Below are 9,794 nucleotides of genomic sequence, written 5' to 3' on the forward strand. Positions count from 1 at the left end.
CCGTGAGGCAAGGCCGGTACTGGGGCCTCCGAGGCCAGGATAAGAGCCTGCTGAGGGGTTAGGCCAGTGCTGGGCCAGCGAGGCCGGCATCGGAGCCTGCCTTGAGGCAAGGCCGGTACTGGGGCCTCGAGGCCAGGATAAGAGCCTGCCGAGGGGTTAGGCCGGTGCTGGGGCCAGCGAGGCCGGCATCGGAGCCTGCCGTGAGGCAAGGCCGGTACTGGGGCCTCCGAGGCCAGGATAAGAGCTTGCCGAGGGGTTAGGCCGGTGCTGGGGCCAACGAGGCCTGCAGCGGAGCCTGCCGTGAGGCAAGGCCGGTGCTGGGGCCTCCGAGGCAAGGATAAGAGCCTGCTGAGGGGTTAGGCCGGTGCTGGGGCCAGCGAGGCAGGCATCGGAGCCTGCCTTGAGGCAAGGCCGGTACTGGGGCCTCGAGGCCAGGATAAGAGCCTGCCGAGGGGTTAGGCCGGTGCTGGGGCCAACGAGGCCGGCAGCGGAGCCTGCCGTGAGGCAGGACCAGTGCTGGGGCCTCCGAGGCCGGGATCGGAGCATGCCGAGGGGTTAGGCCGGTGCTGGGGCCAGCGAGGCCGGCATCGGAGCCTGCCGTGAGGCATGACCAGTGCTGGGGCCTCGAGGCCAGGATAAGAGCCTGCCGAGGGGTTAGGCCGGTGCTGGGGCCAGCGAGGCCGGCATCGGAGCCTGCCGTGAGGCAAGGCCGGTACTGGGGCCTCCGAGGCCAGGATAAGATCCTCCCAAGGGGTTAGGCCGGTGCTGGGGCCAGCGAGGCCGGCATCGGAGCCTGCCTTGAGGCATGACCAGTGCTGGGACCTCCGAGGCCGGGATCGGAGCCTGCCGAAGTGTTAGGCCGCTGCTGGGGCCAGCGAGGCCGGCATCGGAGCCTGCCGTGAGGCAAGGCCGGTACTGGGCCTCTGAGGCCGGGATCGGAGCCTGTCGTGGGGTTAGGCCGCTGCTGGGGCCAGTGAGGCCGGCATCGGAGCCTGCCGTGAGGCAAGGCCGGTACTGGGGCCTCCGAGGCCAGGATAAGAGCCTGCTGAGGGGTTAGGCCGGTGCTGGGGCCAGCGAGGCCGGCATCGGAGCCTGCCTTGAGGCAAGGCCGGTACTGGGGCCTCGAGGCCAGGATAAGAGCCTGCCGAGGGGTTAGGCCGGTGCTGGGGCCAGCGAGGCCGGCATCGGAGCCTGCCGTGAGGCAAGGCCAGTACTGGGGCCTCCGAGGCCAGGGTAAGAGCTTGCCAAGGGGTTAGGCCGGTGCTGGGGCCAACGAGGCCGGCAGCGGAGCCTGCCGTGAGGCAGGACCAGTGCTGGGGCCTCCGAGGCCGGGATCGGAGCATGCCGAGGGGTTAGGCCGGTGCTGGGGCCAGCGAGGCCGGCATCGGAGCCTGCCGTGAGGCAGGACCAGTGCTGGGGCCTCCGAGGCCGGGATCGGAGCATGCCGAGGGGTTAGGCCGGTGCTGGGGCCAGCGAGGCCGGCATCGGAGCCTGCCATGAGGCATGACCAGTGCTGGGGCCTCGAGGCCAGGATAAGATCCTGCCGAGGGGTTAGGCCGGTGCTGGGGCCAGCGAGGCCGGCATCGGAGCCTGCCGTGAGGCAAGACCGGTACTGGGGCCTCCGAGGCCAGGATAAGAGCTTGCCGAGTGGTTAGGCCGGTGCTGGGGCCAACGAGGCCGGCAGCGGAGCCTGCCGTGAGGCATGACCAGTGCTGGGGCCTCCGAGGCCGGGATCGGAGCATGCCGATGGGTTAGGCCGGTGCTGGGGCCAGCGAGGCCGGCATCGGAGCCTGCCGTGAGGCAAGGCCGGTACTGGGGCCTCCGAGGCCAGGATAAGAGCCTGCCGAGGGGATAGGCCGGTGCTGGGGCCAGCGAGGTCGGCATCGGAGCCTGCCTTGAGGCATGACCAGTGCTGGGGCCTCCGAGGCCGGGATCGGAGCCTGCCGAGGGGTTAGGCCGGTGCTGGGGCCAGCGAGGCCGGCATCGGAGCCTGCCTTGAGGCAAGGCCGGTACTGGGGCCTCTGAGGCCAGGATAAGAGCCTGTCAAGGGGTTAGGCCGGTGCTGGGGCCAGTGAGGCCGGCATCGGAGCCTGCCATGAGGCATTACCAGTGTTGGGGCCTCCGAGGCTGGAATTGGAATCCTGCCAAGGGGTTAGACCGGTGCAGGGGCCAATGGCCAGCATCGGAGCCTGGCGTGAGGCAAGTTCACTCCTGCGGCCTCCAAGGTCGGGACCAAAGCCAGCTTAGGGGTTTGACCGGTTCAGGGACCAGCGAGACCAGAACTGGGTCCTCCCATGAGGCAAGGCCGCTGCGTGAGCCAGCGAGGTCTGGATCAGTCCACTGAGTAGCTAGGCCACTACTGGGACCATCAAGAGTGAGATTGGTACTTGCAACGCAGCATGCACAGAGAAATATCGCAGAAAATATAAATCAGACGCTTCTCTTAATCAGCAATAACTAGGAGGAAAAGGGCAACAGGAAGAGGTTGAGCTATAGAAAGGGCCCTATAGTGAAGCAACTAATGTGACCAATCAGAGGGTATGTAATACTGGAGGACGGAGCCTCTTTAAAATGCAGGAGGTACATAAACAAATGTATCAAAGTAAATCACCAAAGAAGTGTGGGATGGAGGGAGGGGGAGGGAATGGGACGGGGGCTGGAGGAGGGCTAATTGGATGATGTGTGCTTGTATATCCTCTCAAGTCTTGTACTCCAATGTGATTGATATATGACTACAATGCACCAATTTAAAAAAATAAATTAATTAAAAAAAAATAAAAAAACAAAACAAAAAAAAGTCTTGCTCAAAAAATATTACTGCCATGAAAATAAAATCTTATAAAGAGTTTTAAAAGTAGGACCTTAAAATTCCAAACATCAGTGCATATCTTTTATGAAGTTTTAACCAAACTTATCAAGTAAAACTTCTATTAGAAGAGAGAAATAAATAGGTGCCATGTCCTGTTTTCACTCATCCATCTCTGTGAGCCTTAGGGACATGCACATTTTCACATTTCAAAAACTACAAAGCAATGACAAGATAACAAGATGAAAAAATTTCTCTTCTCTACTGAAATCAAAAGGTAGTTGATATTCTGTATTTCGTGATTTGGTCCAGCTAAGGACTTTAACAATTTCAACAATAACAGCAACAATAACAACAATAACAGCAATTTCAACAATAACAGACATTCTTTATGGAGCTTTGTTTCATTTATGGGGTTCTCCCAGGCCCAAGAGAGCAAATGATCTACTGACCACCCACCCCTTAAGCAATTGCAGCTGATGAACCAGCTGGCATGTACCAACAGAGGGCTTCAACATTAGCAGCTTTCACCTGGCCATCACAGTCACTTTTATGACAGTTTGATCAGACATGAAGAAAAAAGCAACCATGGCAACAAACATCTGCAGGAAAAGATGCAAAGCGGTCAGGAAAAATACTCACTGATTCCTGAGTGTGTGTGGTTGAAAGCTGTGGCCACCAGTCCTGGTGGAAGGGTTTCTTTTAGGGCAGAGTGAAGGGTGAACATTTTTTACATTAACTAACAAAACACAAAGAAAAAGAGGGACACAAAAAGGCAGCCCTCTGGGTTAATTATAGCAGAAATAGCATCCAGTCTCCAGCTTATGAAACTATAAAGCCACCTGCTGATTCCCCTTCCTTCTCCTTTTATGGAGCAGGAAAGCAGCAAGTCAGAAGTGGGTATAGATACCACCCACCACACCGCTCATTCTTCACACATTGGCAAGAGAGAGGACATTAGTACACCCACTTCTTGCCTTTACAGACTGGGTTCATACTGACAATTACTTGGGCACTGCTGGTCCAGCCTCTGTAATTGCTACCTCGTTCTTCCCTCTCACATTTGCATTTGAATTACCTTCATCTAACACTGAAAGGGCTCTGAGCTTTGTTTTGCCTGACCTTGTGTAGATAACATGCATGTCTTCATAATCAGTCAGTACCTACCATCTGTGTCTTCTTTGAAGGGTGCCTGGGTAATGTTCACATCTCTCAACAGATGTTCAAAAAATGATCAGGCAGTTTTTCTTTCATAAGGATGAATGTTTACAATACATAAATGTAAGATACATACATATGCATATGTGTGGATACATATGTGCATACAAACTGACCACAGGTGCCTTTTCTTGAGTCATGGTAAACTGGTTGGTTGGTGATCATTTGGCTTTAAATGTATTTTTTTAAAAGCAGAATGTTCTCAATTTGACAAATGATGAGAATTCTAGCTCCATCTGTAAAGGAAACCCTTAAATTGCAACATATTTACAAGGGTGAGGCTTGCTAGCTGGGAATGTCAAATTGTAGGCTTTTCTAACAAATGTGATTTGCCAAGTTCCCTCATAGCATTTGAGATACTAAATTAGGCACTTCCTACAGCCAAAAAAAAAAAAAAATAGCAATACTTTCCCTTATTGGGTTTATACTCTAACAGATACCACCATCTGCTATTTATTCTTCTTATTTTGAACACGGTATCACAGAGACACAGCAAGTTTAAATGAATTTGTAAGATTCCATAGTTAACATATTCCATCGAGAGAACTAGGAAAGTTTTAAAAGAAATGAATCATTTACTTTTTAATTCATTTTACTGGAAGATACTTCCACTGATGATTAAGAACATTCTGAAGACAGACCAAATTCAAATCTTACCTTGCTTAAACCTTACTTAGCCCACCACTAAATGGCTGTAGAATGTAGGCACCCTGCTTAGCTCCCAGTCTCCTCTTCTTCAGGGTGAAAATAACAGTCTTATCTACTTTCCTGAGTTCTGGTTAAGGACTGACTGAGTGAGTATCTATAAAAACCCAGAGCTATAGTAACTACTCTGTCAGTATTAAGCTCTGCCTTGCCTGGAATGCCTCCCAAAAGGTATCTGCCGTCAACTCAATGACCAAGGCTACATAGCCACCATTTCTATATATTAAAATACACTCTCAACTGCAATCACAAGCTGAATTTAACACTCTCACAGTCACATTTGCTGAGTGCCCACCATGGTCTTCACCAGCTCCACTGTTGTTAGTTGGCTATCCAATATCCATTCTCCACTTCTTCCTTACCAACATAGTCATTTTTCCATGGTAGCATTAGCCCAGCTAAAAGAAAGAAAACACATTTCCCAGGTTGTTATTCAAATGGGGGATATATGTGACACCACACTGGCCAATGAGATACAAATGGAAGTTCTTAACCAAGACTTCTGTGAAGTCTTCTTGAAAGGAGGCAACTTCTACCAGCATATAAAGTTTATTTTTCCTTCTTCCTGCCTGCAGAGCAGAAGCCCTTGCTGGAGCCCCACTGGCAACCAGTAAAAGCATCGCCATAGTAAAAGTGATGAAAGTAAATACATGCTCCACAGATGGCTGGAAGAGTACAAAGAAACTGGATCATATTGCATTGTAGGCCTGCTAGGTAACCCTGGAGCGCCTCTCTCTCAACTAATTTCTCATAAGGAAGTAAAGAATAAACTCTTATCCCATTTAAACTAGTCCTATTTGGATTTTCTATATAGGCAAACTTGATCCCTAACTATTCTAAGCGCAATCACAGATAAGGTCAAGGGACATCTTGTGTTGACACCGTTTGGAGATAGCAGAACTAAGTTAGGAACCTAGGAGTCTGGGCCCAGAGCCCACAAGCTTCATTATATACCATATGCCTCTTAGGATCAGTAGGATGGGATCTGGGAATCAAAGATTGATTTTTATTTCTCCTACCTGTATGCTCTTTTTTTTTTTTTTTTTTTTTACCCACCATTCAATCCTTTGGACAACCAGCACCACCATTCAGTTCAGTAAGTGCCAAGGACACTGTGCCAGACACAGGAGATGCCACACTGACGAGCCAAGCAAAATCCTAACCTTCATGGAAACTATACCAGTGGGGGACACAGATATGCACAGAGGCAATGCAACAGTTTCTGTCCCTCCCTGCAAATACTCAGTTACTAATTGTCTATATGAGCAAGGGAAATTCAGGAAATCAAACTACGATGCTTGAATAATTTCACAGGCAATTTCCTTGCCAAAGGAAAGAGGTCCAGTTGGACAACTCTCTCTTGTACTATTGTTTTAGTCAGCTCTTTCATTGCTGTGACCAAAATACCTGACAAGGACAACTCTGAGGAGGAAAAGTTTATTTTGTCTCCGGATTTCAAAGGTTCACTCTATCATTAGCTGGCTCCAAGGCAAAAACGTCAAGGCAGCATGGACAATAGGACATGGTGGAAGAAAAACTGCTCAACACTTGGTGGCTGGAAGCAGAGAATGGGAGAGAAAAGACCAGAAACAGAATAGTCCTCAAAGCCACACTCTCAATGAGCCACCTCCTCCAACTACACTCTTCCCCTGAAACTTCATGCACTGGGCACCAAGCTTTGAACACATGAGCTTTTATTTAGGAGAACACTCTAGATTCAAACTGTAAGAACCATTTTGACTTAACATAGGGTTCTCTAGGCTTTTCCCACAGTCACTATACATTTGCTATTACCTGTTTATACTTGTTCTTTCTCTTAATGGACACAGATGAGAAACACTTCTCAAGTTCCCCACACATGGTGTTAAAAGAGCTATTGCTCAGTGATAGGTTAGTCCTGCCTGTGTCTATCCAGAACTGTAATACTGTTGGCATGAAGAAGCAATCCACCCCTGCAAGTCTATTTAGTAATAAGGCCCTCACCACACCACTTACCTTCATTCACTTCTGTCACTCCTGGATGGGCTAGCAACTGGAATGGGACAATGAGGACTTTCCTTTTAAATCTTCTGAATCTGATCCAAGTAAAATTCTTTCTTTCTCCAGACCACAGATCCCAGGATTTTCTTCTGATCTAACCTCAGACTTCATGTTTAATTCACATCTCTAATCTACTAAGACTCTTTGGTCCTCATCCCCAATGTCCTTCTCTCTCCATAAAAAAAGACAAAACAAGATTGTTAAAAACCACTCTGCATTTAATCTTATTTTACCTAGCTAATTATCCACTTAACATTTGTCCTCTGAATTATAAAATGTAAAAACAGCATGCTGCTGATGGAAACATTGAGCCCCTCTTTGGTGGCTTCTACCAGAAATTAGTGCCAAAATATATCACTGGACAAACCTGAAGCAAAGACAGCATCCAAGTAATAGACACAGCACAAATAATGGTAGCAAAAGAAGGAAATATATAACTTGATTTTACTCATCCTTAGTGGCTTAAGAGGATGGCACAGACTTTTTCTTATGACTAATGACCCCTTTTGACTCCCAGCTTTTTGCATCAATAGCTTCTGTGCCTACCTCACTTCTTAACCCATTACTCTTGGTTATTCCATTTTTCACCATAATTATGTGACTCAAGGGCAATAATCTTCTGAAACAAAGACTTTGAGTTCTTATACTAAGCCAATATCTTCTCATGTGACCTTGTAGGAGTTAGCTGCACTCCACATCCTCATCATAAGAAGGTCAGAGACAGTAATCTACCTTCTAGGTTTATACAGAAATGAGTGAATTTTTCAAAATATGATAAAACACTTTTAATAAACAAAGAGCTTTGAAGCTGTGTTTTCATTCTCAGATGAGTGCTGCATTTCCAATTACAGGTTGAGCCGATCTGATCAATCATTACAAGAGCTGTAGTCCCTTCCCATGAAGCGCAGCCACAGGCATACGAGTGTCGGGATGAAATATGCATTGAAATCTCAGCTCACGACTTGATCAAAAGATGCTACTAGATCTTTTCATTGTCACAGAAAGCACCCAAGCTCTTTGTGTGGGGGAAGTTTGATAGAGGGGAGTCAAGGATAAGAGCACTGATTTCCATCATTTATCCTTGCCATGTTAGAGGAGAATCAGTAATTGGCACGAAATTGAGGCTGTTATCTTCTCATCTACCCATCTGTGCTCAGTGTCAGATGGTAACAAGGTTTGGCGAGTTATGTAGAAAGTCAGATTCAGATGGTAAAACTGTGCCCACCATGAACCCCCAGTGTACTCACCCTTTTCAGTCTCATTAACAACTGATTCATTCTCGGGTGTGATAACATTTTTGTACATGCTCCAGATCCTATTCTACTTCACGGTGCTAGCATAACCGCCATCCTCAAGCATCACAGGGAGTGAGAAATGTCCATCTATAAAAATTTTTATTTAGCTGGGCGCGGTGGTGCACACTTGTTATCTCGGCATTTGGGAGGCTGAGACAGGAGGATAACGGTTTGTGGACAGCCTCAGCTACTTAGTGAGGCCCTCTGCAACTCAGTGAGATCCTGTTTCAAAATAAAGAATAAAAGATAGGTCTGGAGGTATAGCTGGGAGGTAGAATGCTCCTGGGTTACATCCCCCATACTGCAAAAAAAAATGTATTTGCAGTAAACATATACATTTGTTTGAGGCAGGGGAAGCAGATGCCTTTGAACATAATCCTGCAGTGCTCTTTCCTAAAGTCTTGTGTGGCTTCTACTCCACACTTTTCTGCTCCTCCTGACCCTGACTATACCTACTAGCTTTGTTCTTTTCTCTCTTGCTCCACAATCCTTTCAGATGCTCAAGTGAGAACTCTGGGTGGGATGAGAGCCTTAGGAGCACAGGCAACTGCTAAGACTGCATCTCCGTGCTTCCACACTACTTCCCCTCCATCTTGGCTGCTTTTCTCTACTGGGCCACCAGGGTTCTTGTGAAAACATGAATCAGATCATTTTATTATTCTGCTTAAAACCCTGTGTTGGCTCCCCATAATCATTAGACTAAAATCCAAGTCCATTGCATGACTCATGAATACTTTTGTCAGGTGGCCACTAGCTACATCCCCAAACCTACCTACTCTCATCAGGATAGAGCCTAGGGCTGGGGGTATAGGTGGGAGGTAGAATGCCCCTGGATTCCATCCCTCATACCAAAAAATAAATAAAATAAAATAACAAAATAAATAAAGTAGTCTAGGGACAAAGCTCAGAGGTAGAATGCCCCTAAGTTCCACCCTCAGTCCAAGAAGAAAAGAAGACGAAGAAGAAGAAGAAGAAGAAGAAGAAGAAGAAGAAGAAGAAGAAGAAGAAGAAGAAGAGGAGGAGGAGGAGGAGGAGGAGGAGGAGGAGGAGGAGGAGGAGGAGGAGGAGGAGGAGGAGGAATAATTATGTAGTGAATTACAAAAGCATACTATCAAATAAGCATAATTAAAACATAATTGACTTAGTTATTAGGAAAAACACATTACCAAGAAGATAGCCCAAGAGAATAAAAATAACAAAATAATAATTATAAAAATATTTTCTTCTTTTATCATTCCCACTTAAGATGTCATCACAACACAGAACATAGGTTAGAACAGGCTGACTGTTTAAAAAATTATGGAAGAAAGCCTTCAGTCTGGAAAAACTGTGATAGTTTTAACCTCATTCTCCTACACCAGTAAAGATGCAATTCTTCATTCATCCCTCACACCTAGGAGTTCCTCGTATACCTGAACCCTGCCCTAGGTGTTTATCAATATTATTTCATTTAATACCTAAAACCTTACTATAAGCTGAATGTTGCTGCCCTCTTTATGCAAATGAAGAAACAGATTCACTTGAGATCATAACAGCTAGCAGGTCGTAAAGTCAGATAATATCTTAGATATTCTGATTCCAGATATCATAAAACAACATGATAATTAAGCCTTTAAATTTTTGAAGAAAAATAACACATATTAGCCTCTATAGATGTGGGTTATTTTTTCTTCAGACTTTAGGAGCCCATAGTAGGTAGGCATTCTAACCTACAAGTTAAGAATATCAGC

This window comes from Muscardinus avellanarius (assembly GCF_963383645.1).
Source record: "Muscardinus avellanarius genome assembly, chromosome: 6".
Taxonomy (NCBI): domain Eukaryota; kingdom Metazoa; phylum Chordata; class Mammalia; order Rodentia; family Gliridae; genus Muscardinus; species Muscardinus avellanarius.